Genomic DNA, 13,377 nt, shown 5'->3' with positions numbered 1-13,377 from the left:
GATAATACACACAGTGATGTCACAGTACAGGATAATACACACAGTGATGTCACAGTACAGGATAATACACACAGTGACGTCACAGTACAGGATAATACACACAGTGATGTCACAGTACAGAGATAATACACACAGTGATGTCACAGTACAGAGATAATACACACAGTGATGTCACAGTACAGGATAATACACACAGTGATGTCACAGTACAGGATAATACACACAGTGATGTCACAGTACAGAGATAATACACACAGTGATGTCACAGTACAGGGATAATACACACAGTGATGTCACAGTACAGAGATAATACACACAGTGATGTCACAGTACAGGATAATACACACAGTGATGTCACAGTACAGGATAATACACACAGTGATGTCACAGTACAGAGATAATACACACAGTGATGTCACAGTACAGAGATAATACACACAGTGATGTCACAGTACAGGATAATACACACAGTGATGTCACAGTACAGAGATAATACACACAGTGATGTCACAGTACAGGATAATACACACAGTGATGTCACAGTACAGGATAATACACACAGTGATGTCACAGTACAGAGATAATACACACAGTGATGTCACAGTACAGAGATAATACACTCAGTGATGTCACAATACAGAGATAATACACACAGTGATGTCACAATACAGAGATAATACACACAGTGATGTCACAGTACAGAGATAATACACACAGTGATGTCACAGTACAGGATAATACACACAGTGATGTCACAGTACAGGATAATACACACAGTGATGTCACAGTACAGAGATAATACACACAGTGATGTCACAGTACAGAGATAATACACACAGTGATGTCACAGTACAGAGATAATACACACAGTGATGTCACAGTACAGAGATAATACACACAGTGATGTCACAGTACAGGATAATACACACAGTGATGTCACAGTACACAGATAATACACACAGTGATGTCACAGTACAGAGATAATACACACAGTGATGTCACAGTACAGAGATAATACACACAGTGATGTCACAGTACAGGATAATACACACAGTGATGTCACAGTACAGGATAATACACACAGTGATGTCACAGTACAGAGATAATACACACAGTGATGTCACAGTACAGGATAATACACACAGTGATGTCACAGTACAGAGATAATACACACAGTGATGTCACAGTACAGGATAATACACACAGTGATGTCACAGTACAGGATAATACACACAGTGATGTCACAGTACAGAGATAATACACACAGTGATGTCACAGTACAGGATAATACACACAGTGATGTCACAGTACAGGATAATACACACAGTGATGTCACAGTACAGAGATAATACACACAGTGATGTCACAGTACAGAGATAATACACACAGTGATGTCACAGTACAGGATAATACACACAGTGATGTCACAGTACAGGATAATACACACAGTGATGTCACAGTACAGGATAATACACACAGTGATGTCACAGTACAGGATAATACACACAGTGATGTCACAGTACAGAGATAATACACACAGTGATGTCACAGTACAGAGATAATACACACAGTGATGTCACAGTACAGGATAATACACACAGTGATGTCACAGTACACAGATAATACACACAGTGATGTCACAGTACAGGATAATACACACAGTGATGTCACAGTACACAGATAATACACACAGTGATGTCACAGTACAGGATAATACACACAGTGATGTCACAGTACACAGATAATACACACAGTGATGTTACAGTACACAGATAATACACACAGTGATGTCACAGTACAGAGATAATACACACAGTGATGTCACAGTACAGGATAATACACACAGTGATGTCACAGTACAGGATAATACACACAGTGATGTCACAGTACAGGGATAATACACACAGTGATGTCACAGTACAGGGATAATACACACAGTGATGTCACAGTACAGGATAATACACACAGTGATGTCACAGTACAGGGATAATACACACAGTGATGTCACAGTACAGGGATAATACACACAGTGATGTCACAGTACAGAATAATACACACAGTGATGTCACAGTACAGGATAATACACACAGTGATGTCACAGTACAGAATAATACACACAGTGATGTCACAGTACAGGATAATACACACAGTGATGTCACAGTACAGGGATAATACACACAGTGATGTCACAGTACAGGATAATACACACAGTGATGTCACAGTACAGAGATAATACACACAGTGATGTCACAGTACAGGATAATACACACAGTGATGTCACAGTACAGAGATAATACACACAGTGATGTCACAGTACAGGATAATACACTCAGTGATGTCACAATACAGAGATAATACACACAGTGATGTCACAATACAGAGATAATACACACAGTGATGTCACAGTACAGAGATAATACACACAGTGATGTCACAGTACAGGATAATACACACAGTGATGTCACAGTACAGGATAATACACACAGTGATGTCACAGTACAGAGATAATACACACAGTGATGTCACAGTACAGAGATAATACACACAGTGATGTCACAGTACAGAGATAATACACACAGTGATGTCACAGTACAGAGATAATACACACAGTGATGTCACAGTACAGGATAATACACACAGTGATGTCACAGTACACAGATAATACACACAGTGATGTCACAGTACAGAGATAATACACACAGTGATGTCACAGTACAGAGATAATACACACAGTGATGTCACAGTACAGGATAATACACACAGTGATGTCACAGTACAGGATAATACACACAGTGATGTCACAGTACAGAGATAATACACACAGTGATGTCACAGTACAGGATAATACACACAGTGATGTCACAGTACAGAGATAATACACACAGTGATGTCACAGTACAGGATAATACACACAGTGATGTCACAGTACAGGATAATACACACAGTGATGTCACAGTACAGAGATAATACACACAGTGATGTCACAGTACAGGATAATACACACAGTGATGTCACAGTACAGGATAATACACACAGTGATGTCACAGTACAGAGATAATACACACAGTGATGTCACAGTACAGAGATAATACACACAGTGATGTCACAGTACAGGATAATACACACAGTGATGTCACAGTACAGGATAATACACACAGTGATGTCACAGTACAGGATAATACACACAGTGATGTCACAGTACAGGATAATACACACAGTGATGTCACAGTACAGAGATAATACACACAGTGATGTCACAGTACAGAGATAATACACACAGTGATGTCACAGTACAGGATAATACACACAGTGATGTCACAGTACACAGATAATACACACAGTGATGTCACAGTACAGGATAATACACACAGTGATGTCACAGTACACAGATAATACACACAGTGATGTCACAGTACAGGATAATACACACAGTGATGTCACAGTACACAGATAATACACACAGTGATGTTACAGTACACAGATAATACACACAGTGATGTCACAGTACAGAGATAATACACACAGTGATGTCACAGTACAGGATAATACACACAGTGATGTCACAGTACAGGATAATACACACAGTGATGTCACAGTACAGGGATAATACACACAGTGATGTCACAGTACAGGGATAATACACACAGTGATGTCACAGTACAGGATAATACACACAGTGATGTCACAGTACAGGGATAATACACACAGTGATGTCACAGTACAGGGATAATACACACAGTGATGTCACAGTACAGAATAATACACACAGTGATGTCACAGTACAGGATAATACACACAGTGATGTCACAGTACAGAATAATACACACAGTGATGTCACAGTACAGGATAATACACACAGTGATGTCACAGTACAGAATAATACACACAGTGATGTCACAGTACAGGATAATACACACAGTGATGTCACAGTACAGAGATAATACACACAGTGATGTCACAGTACAGGATAATACACACAGTGATGTCACAGTACAGAGATAATACACACAGTGATGTCACAGTACAGAGATAATACACACAGTGATGTCACAGTACAGAATAATACACACAGTGATGTCACAGTACAGAGATAATACACACAGTGATGTCACAGTACAGGATAATACACACAGTGATGTCACAGTACAGAATAATACACACAGTGATGTCACAGTACAGGATAATACACACAGTGATGTCACAGTACAGGATAATACACACAGTGATGTCACAGTACAGGATAATACACACAGTGATGTCACAGTACAGGATAATACACACAGTGATGTCACAGTACAGAGATAATACACACAGTGATGTCACAGTACAGGATAATACACACAGTGATGTCACAGTACAGGGATAATACACACAGTGATGTCACAGTACAGGGTAATACACACAGGGATGTCACAGTACAGGATAATACACACAGTGATGTCACAGTACAGAGATAATACACACAGTGATGTCACAGTACAGAGATAATACACACAGTGATGTCACAGTACAGGATAATACACACAGTGATGTCACAGTACAGAGATAATACACACAGTGATGTCACAGTACAGGATAATACACACAGTGATGTCACAGTAAAGAGATAATACATTTGATATAATGACATACCACAGGGTGTGTTCACACGATGTAACCTGCCGCGTGATCTGGCACGTATACGGCGTGTGAGAGTTTGCGCGCCGTATACGCTCCCATTGATTTCAATGGGAGTTAGGATCGCATACTCCACGTTATTTTGTGCCTGTGATTTTGTGGCCGGGAAAGAATACTATATATATAATACTATAATGATGTCACTTTGCTTATATAATAGACACATTGTAGCAGACTATCACTCGCTGTTATGTCGTCCTCACTCATTGCACCCATAATAACCTGCACTTGCTCCTTTAGGATTTCTATCATTGCTGACTCCTCTCTTTGCTCTCACACATAGAGAATAGCAGGCGGTGCTCACTGACACTTCCGGTGCTCGCTGGAGGATAATTAGCATATAAATAAAAAAACGTCTCATTCAAAATGACTGAGGCAATTTCCATACTAAAGGCTATACGAGTCAGTCCTTAGCTAAACATGACTTTTCCCTATGATGGAGCCCCTTTAATAACTCCCCTGCTCCCAGTAAGTCACGGAGGGACCTCTAAACCCTAATATGTTATGGGGAGACAACACCTTTATGTACAGTGATCCCTTACGGAGCTCCGTTCCCTCCTCTGCCCTCTACCCTGGTTCGCTCCTCACTAAGTGACCAGTAGATGGACGCGCTCAGTGATCAAAACCGATTCTAAAAAATGGCCGGCTATGATGGTTCTAACTCTCTGTATATAGTGATATCTGGAGGATATTAGTGAGCGGGGAGAGTCCCGGGTCCGGATCTCGCCCACGTAGCGCTCATGTCTGATGGTTCCCAGGTCCGCCTCATACTCCATGGATCTATGTCTTGTATATTCAGGCCTGAGCCTCTATAAGTGCCGCTCCTCACATTACTCACCGCTCCCTACACGGCGCCCCCAGGTGGGAATATCTCAGGTAAAGCCTCTTGACATCTATTAGTATTATTATGGCCTTATTAAAATGATTGATCGAATTCCGACTTCACCAACGGAGATAAGAGAGGGGGGAGGGGGAGCTGGGATTATACCGAAATGTTTATAGGATCTCGCACGACGCAGACTGAAGAATGTTGTTATTCAGCTAATCCCTGATAAGAAAGTATTCTGTACATTAGATTCTTACATCTGCCTCTGGGAAAGTTGGGTAATGCACTACAGGACTGTCATTGCATAACCAAGAGAGATTGTAACCCAACTTCTCCAGGTTCCTGAATGGCAAATGATCCTTGTAATTGTCTGTTATCCCTGTACTGTGACATCACTTACTGCACTGTGCTCCATGTTGTGGTTTTGTTCTTCTTGGAGGTCTTGGTGTTCCCTGGTGACTTGTGTTGCCCGTATCTTGCACAGTCTTCCCCGCTCCCTACATGTCTCTCCTTTCTCTCCCTCCTTATTAGGTTACATCCATATAACAGCCCATATATATATATATATATATATATATATATATATATATATATATATATATATAGTATTTACCTTCTTATAGTACCAGGCTCCCGGTTACGCTGGATCTTGGGATCTCGACTGAATGAGGAATCTCCTGAGAATAATTAGTGGCTTTTCCAATTAGAGGTAATGACCCGGTGCTGTGCAGCCTGAGCCTCCTGTTACATGTGATGTTATATATAATCAGACGTCTATTCAGCCTTGTATATTTTCCTTTCTCTGTTCTCCTGATGAGTCCGAAGGTAATTTGGATAATAAAAGTTTTTCCTCTTTGAAGAATTAATGTGATGAAATTTGGAAACTTCCGTAGAATAACCGCAGCGGTTCTGAAGTCTGAGACCGGCCGAAATCTGCCATAAATCATCGATCGTCTGGAAGAACCTAGCTAATTAGTCTTACCCAATGATGCTAAAAATAGCTGAATATAGAAAGGTATACATAGATAGATAGATAAGAGATAGATAGATAGATAGATAGATAGATAGATAGATAGATGATAGATAGATAGATAGATAGATAGATAGATGAATAGATAGATAGATAGATAGATAGATAGATAGATAGATAGATAGGAGATAGATAGATAGATAGATAGATAGATAGGAGATAGATAGATAGATAGATAGATAGGAGACAGATAGATAGATAGATAGATAGATAGATAGATAGATAGATAGATAGATGAATAGATAGATAGATAGATAGATAGATAGATAGATAGATGAATAGATAGATAGATAGATAGATAGATAGATAGATAGGAGATAGATAGATAGATAGATAGATGAATAGATAGATAGATAGATAGATAGATAGATAGACAGACAGACAGACAGACAGACAGACAGACAGACAGACAGATAGATAGATAGATAGATAGATAGATAGATAGATAGATAGATAGATAGATAGGAGATAGATAGATAGATAGGCGATAGATAGATAGATAGATAGATAGATAGATAGATACATAGATAGATAGGAGATAGATAGATAGATAGATAGATGAATAGATAGATAGATAGATGAATAGATAGATAGATAGATAGATAGATAGATAGATAGATAGATAGATAGGAGATAGATAGATAGATAGATAGATAGATAGGCGATAGATAGATAGATAGATAGATAGATAGATAGATAGGAGATAGATAGATAGATAGATAGATAGGAGATAGATAGATAGATAGATAGATAGATAGATAGATAGATTCTATTTTCCTCCGTCTCCCTGTTCTCCGTCTTCTTCTTTTCCTCCATCCCCCTCTTCTCCATCTTCTTCTTTTCATCCATCCCCCTCTTCTCCATCTTCTTCTTTTCCTCCATCTCCCTCTTCTCCATCTTCTTCTTTTCCTCCACCTCCCTCTTCTCCATCTTCTTCTTTTCCTCCATCTCCCTCTTCTCCATCTTCTTCTTTTCCTCCACCTCCCTCTTCTCCATCTTCTTCTTTTCATCCATCCCCCTCTTCTCCATCTTCTTCTTTTCCTCCATCTCCCTCTTCTCCATCTTCTTCTTTTCCTCCACCTCCCTCTTCTCCATCTTCTTCTTTTCCTCCATCTCCCTCTTCCCCATCTTCTTCTTTTCCTCCATCTCCCTCTTCTCCATCTTCTTCTTTTCCTCCATCCCCCTCTTCTCCATCTTCTTCTTTTCCTCCACCTCCCTCTTCTCCATCTTCTTATTTTCCTCCACCTCCCTCTTCTCCATCTTCTTCTTTTCATCCATCCCCCTCTTCTCCATCTTCTTCTTTTCCTCCATCTCCCTCTTCTCCATCTTCTTCTTTTCCTCCATCCCCCTCTTCTCCATCTTCTTCTTTTCCTTCATCTCCCTCTTCTCCATCTCCTTCTTTTCCTCCATCTCCCTCTTCTCCATCTTCTTCTTGTATATTGTTATGATGTATATTTCAGCTTCTCCCTTTCCCCCATTGCTTTAGTTTCTTCTTCCCTGCCCCCTCCCCCCTAACCCTAATAATACGGAGCCGCCATATTAATGATTCCTAATTAATGCTGCTAATAATAAGGTGATGGATTTCACCGTCATAAACCATCAGCCCCTCCCCCGCCCGTGATAACAGCCGATTCTATGGCTTCATATAGACATTATAGTAACTCTTCTGTAGGTCGCGCTAATTACCCTGATAAATTATAGGATCGGCTACTGGGAGAGAAGCCGCCATTGACTGACCCTCCGGAGGGTGTTTCCCTGGAACAGAATGTCCATTGTGTCTCGGGGGTTAATTTACGAGCTGCGAGCCAGTAAGATGTGATGTGTACAAGGTGGCGGATCTGATTTCTCCAGTATAATATCACAGGCGGGTGTATGGCCGGGGTGTATTTGGTGCTCAGGTATACACTGACAGCTGCTACTTGTAGCCCCGACCAAGTTACAGGGTAAGAAATTATAAAACAGACCCATTCCGAAAAATATATATGTGACAACAAGAATGAAATTACCAATAAGAACCTGCCATCTGCCGGCACGTGTATACGTTCCAGATCACGCTCCACGTTACATCGTGTGAACGCACCCTTATAGATACACATATTCCAAAGCTGTCACCCAACTTTCCTAACTTCTGAAATGATTAGGAATTTACCGACTATGTGGTGGAACTTACATGGAAATCACCTTGGAGTTTTCTCTGCGTCTTCCCAGGCTCTTGCAAAATATCCAGAAACCATAAGATTATTCATTGTCTTCCCAGTGTCCTGAACGTCTCCTTCTATCTATTACAGAATCCATCAGGAGAGTCGCGCCAAACCGTGCTCAGACAGAAGACTGCGAGTATACACCACAGCATAGGCTGTCACCCCGAAAATAGATTACTACAGGCAAACAGAGCGGCCGAAGCGGGCAATACAGAATGTAATTGTCATACAGACCCCATATTATAGAGACCAGTGTATAATACACCCCATATTATAGAGACCAGTGTATAATACACCCCCATATTATAGAGACCAGTGTGTAATACACCCCATATTATAGAGACCAGTGTGTAATACACCCCATATTATACAGACCAGTGTATAATACACCCCATATTATAGAGACCAGTGTATAATACACCCCCATATTATAGACACCAGTGTATAATACACCCCCATATTATAGACACCAGTGTATAATACACCCCATATTATAGAGACCAGTGTATAATACACCCCCATATTATAGAGACCAGTGTATAATACACCCCATATTATAGAGACCAGTGTATAATGCACCCCCATATTATAGAGACCAGTGTATAATACACCCCCATATTATAGAGACCAGTGTATAATACACCCCATATTATAGAGACCAGTGTGTAATACACCCCATATTATAGAGACCAGTGTGTAATACACCCCATATTATACAGACCAGTGTATAATACACCCCATATTATAGAGACCAGTGTATAATACACCCCCATATTATAGACACCAGTGTATAATACACCCCCATATTATAGACACCAGTGTATAATACACCCCCATATTATAGAGACCAGTGTATAATACACCCCCATATTATAGACACCAGTGTATAATACACCCCCATATTATAGACACCAGTGTATAATACACCCCATATTATAGAGACCAGTGTATAATACACCCCATATTATAGAGACCAGTGTATAATACACCCCCATATTATAGAGACCAGTGTATAATACACCCCATATTATAGAGACCAGTGTATAATACACCCCATATTATAGAGACCAGTGTATAATACACCCCATATTATAGAGACCAGTGTATAATACACCCCATATTATAGAGACCAGTGTATAATACACCCCATATTATAGAGACCAGTGTATAATACACCCCATATTATAGAGACCAGTGTATAATACACCCCCATATTATAGAGACCAGTGTATAATACACCCCCATATTATAGAGACCAGTGTATAATACACCCCATATTATAGAGACCAGTGTATAATGCACCCCATATTATAGAGACCAGTGTATAATACACCCCATATTATAGAGACCAGTGTATAATACACCCCATATTATAGAGACCAGTGTATAATACACCCCATATTATAGAGACCAGTGTATAATACACCCCCATATTATAGAGACCAGTGTATAATACACCCCCATATTATAGAGACCAGTGTATAATACACCCCATATTATAGAGACCAGTGTATAATGCACCCCATATTATAGAGACCAGTGTATAATACACCCCATATTATAGAGACCAGTGTATAATACACCCCATATTATAGAGACCAGTGTATAATACACCCCATATTATAGAGACCAGTGTATAATACACCCCCATATTATAGAGACCAGTGTATAATACACCCCATATTATAGAGACCAGTGCATAATACACCCCCATATTATAGAGACCAGTGTATAATGCACCCCCATATTATAGAGACCAGTGTATAATACACCCCCATATTATAGAGACCAGTGTATAATACACCCCATATTATAGAGATCAGTGTGTAATACACCCCCATATTATAGAGACCAGTATATAATACACCCCATATTATAGAGACCAGTGTATAATACACCCCCATATTATAGACACCAGTGTATAATACACTCCCATATTATAGAGACCAGTATATAATACACCCCATATTATACAGACCAGTGTATAATACACCCCATATTATAGAGACCAGTGTGTAATACACCCCCATATTATAGAGACCAGTGTATAATACACCCCATATTATAGAGACCAGTGTATAATACACCCCCATATTATAGAGACCAGTGTATAATACACCCCATATTATAGAGACCAGTGTATATTACACCCCATATTATAGAGACCAGTGTATAATACACCCCATATTATAGAGACCAGTGTATAATACACCCCCATATTATAGAGACCAGTGTGTAATACACCCCATATTATACAGACCAGTGTATAATACACCCCATATTATAGAGACCAGTGTATAATACACCCCCATATTATAGAGACCAGTGTATAATACACCCCCATATTATAGAGACCAGTGTATAATACACCCCATATTATAGAGACCAGTGTATAATACACCCCCATATTATAGAGACCAGTGTATAATACACCCCATATTATAGAGACCAGTGTATAATACACCCCCATATTATAGAGACCAGTGTATAATACACCCCATATTATAGAGACCAGTGTATAATACACCCCCATATTATAGAGACCAGTGTATAATACACCCCATATTATAGAGACCAGTGTATAATACACCCCCATATTATAGAGACCAGTGTATAATACACCCCATATTATAGAGACCAGTGTATAATACACCCCATATTATAGAGACCAGTGTATAATACACCCCCATATTATAGAGACCAGTGTATAATACACCCCCATATTATAGAGACCAGTGTATAATACACCCCATATTATAGAGACCAGTGTATAATACACCCCATATTATAGAGACCAGTGCATAATACACCCCCATATTATAGAGACCAGTATATAATACACCCCCATATTATAGAGACCAGTGTATAATACACCCCATATTATAGAGACCAGTGTATAATACACCCCATATTATAGAGACCAGTGTATAATACACCCCATATTATACAGACCAGTGTATAATACACCCCATATTATACAGACCAGTGTATAATACACCCCATATTATAGAGACCAGTGTATAATACACCCCCATATTATAGAGACCAGTATATAATACACCCCCATATTATAGAGACCAGTGTATAATACACCACCATATTATAGAGACCAGTGTATAATACACCCCCATATTATAGACACCAGTGTATAATACACTCCCATATTATAGAGACCAGTGTATAATACACCCTATATTATAGAGACCAGTGTATAATACACCCCCATATTATAGAGACCAGTATATAATACACCCCCATATTATAGAGACCAGTGTATAATACACCCCCATATTATAGAGACCAGTGTATAATACACCCCCATATTATAGACACCAGTGTATAATACACCCCCATATTATAGAGACCAGTGTATAATACACCCTATATTATAGAGACCAGTGTATAATACACCCCCATATTATAGAGACCAGTGTATATTACACCCCATATTATAGAGACCAGTGTATAATACACCCCCATATTATAGAGACCAGTGTATAATACACCCCCATATTATAGAGACCAGTATATAATACACCCCATATTATAGAGACCAGTGTATAATACACCCCCATATTATAGACACCAGTGTATAATACACCCCCATATTATAGAGACCAGTGTATAATACACCCTATATTATAGAGACCAGTGTATAATACACCCCATATTATAGAGACCAGTGTATAATACACCCCATATTATAGAGACCAGTATATAATACACTCCCATATTATAGAGACCAGTGTATAATACACCCCCATATTATAGAGACCAGTGTATAATACACCCCATATTATAGAGACCAGTGTATATTACACCCCATATTATAGAGACCAGTGTATAATACACCCCATATTATAGAGACCAGTGTATAATACACCCCATATTATAGAGACCTGTGTATAATACACCCCCCTATTATAGAGACCAGTGTATAATACACCCCATATTATAGAGACCAGTGTATAATACACCCCCATATTATAGAGACCAGTGTATAATACACCCCATATTATAGAGACCAGTGTATAATACACCCCCATATTATAGAGACCAGTGTATATTACACCCCATATTATAGAGACCAGTGTATAATACACCCCCATATTATAGAGACCAGTGTATAATACACCCCCATATTATAGAGACCAGTGTATAATACACCCCATATTATAGAGACCAGTGTATAATACACCCCCATATTATAGAGACCAGTGTATATTACACCCCATATTATAGAGACCAGTGTATAATACACCCCCATATTATAGAGACCAGTGTATAATACACCCCCATATTATAGAGACCAGTATATAATACACCCCATATTATAGAGACCAGTGTATAATACACCCCATATTATAGAGACCAGTGTATAATACACCCCCATATTATAGAGACCAGTGTATAATACACCCCATATTATAGAGACCAGTGTATAATACACCCCCATATTATAGAGACCAGTGTATAATACACCCCATATTATAGAGACCAGTGTATAATACACCCCCATATTATAGAGACCAGTGTATAATACACCCCATATTATAGAGACCAGTGTATAATACACCCCCATATTATAGAGACCAGTGTATAATACACCCCATATTATAGAGACCAGTGTATAATACACCCCC

The sequence above is a fragment of the Leptodactylus fuscus genome, chromosome 9 (genome assembly GCF_031893055.1).
Source record: "Leptodactylus fuscus isolate aLepFus1 chromosome 9, aLepFus1.hap2, whole genome shotgun sequence".
NCBI classification, from domain to species: domain Eukaryota; kingdom Metazoa; phylum Chordata; class Amphibia; order Anura; family Leptodactylidae; genus Leptodactylus; species Leptodactylus fuscus.
The sequence above is the reverse complement of the archived record's forward strand: the minus strand, read 5'-3'. Positions refer to the sequence as shown.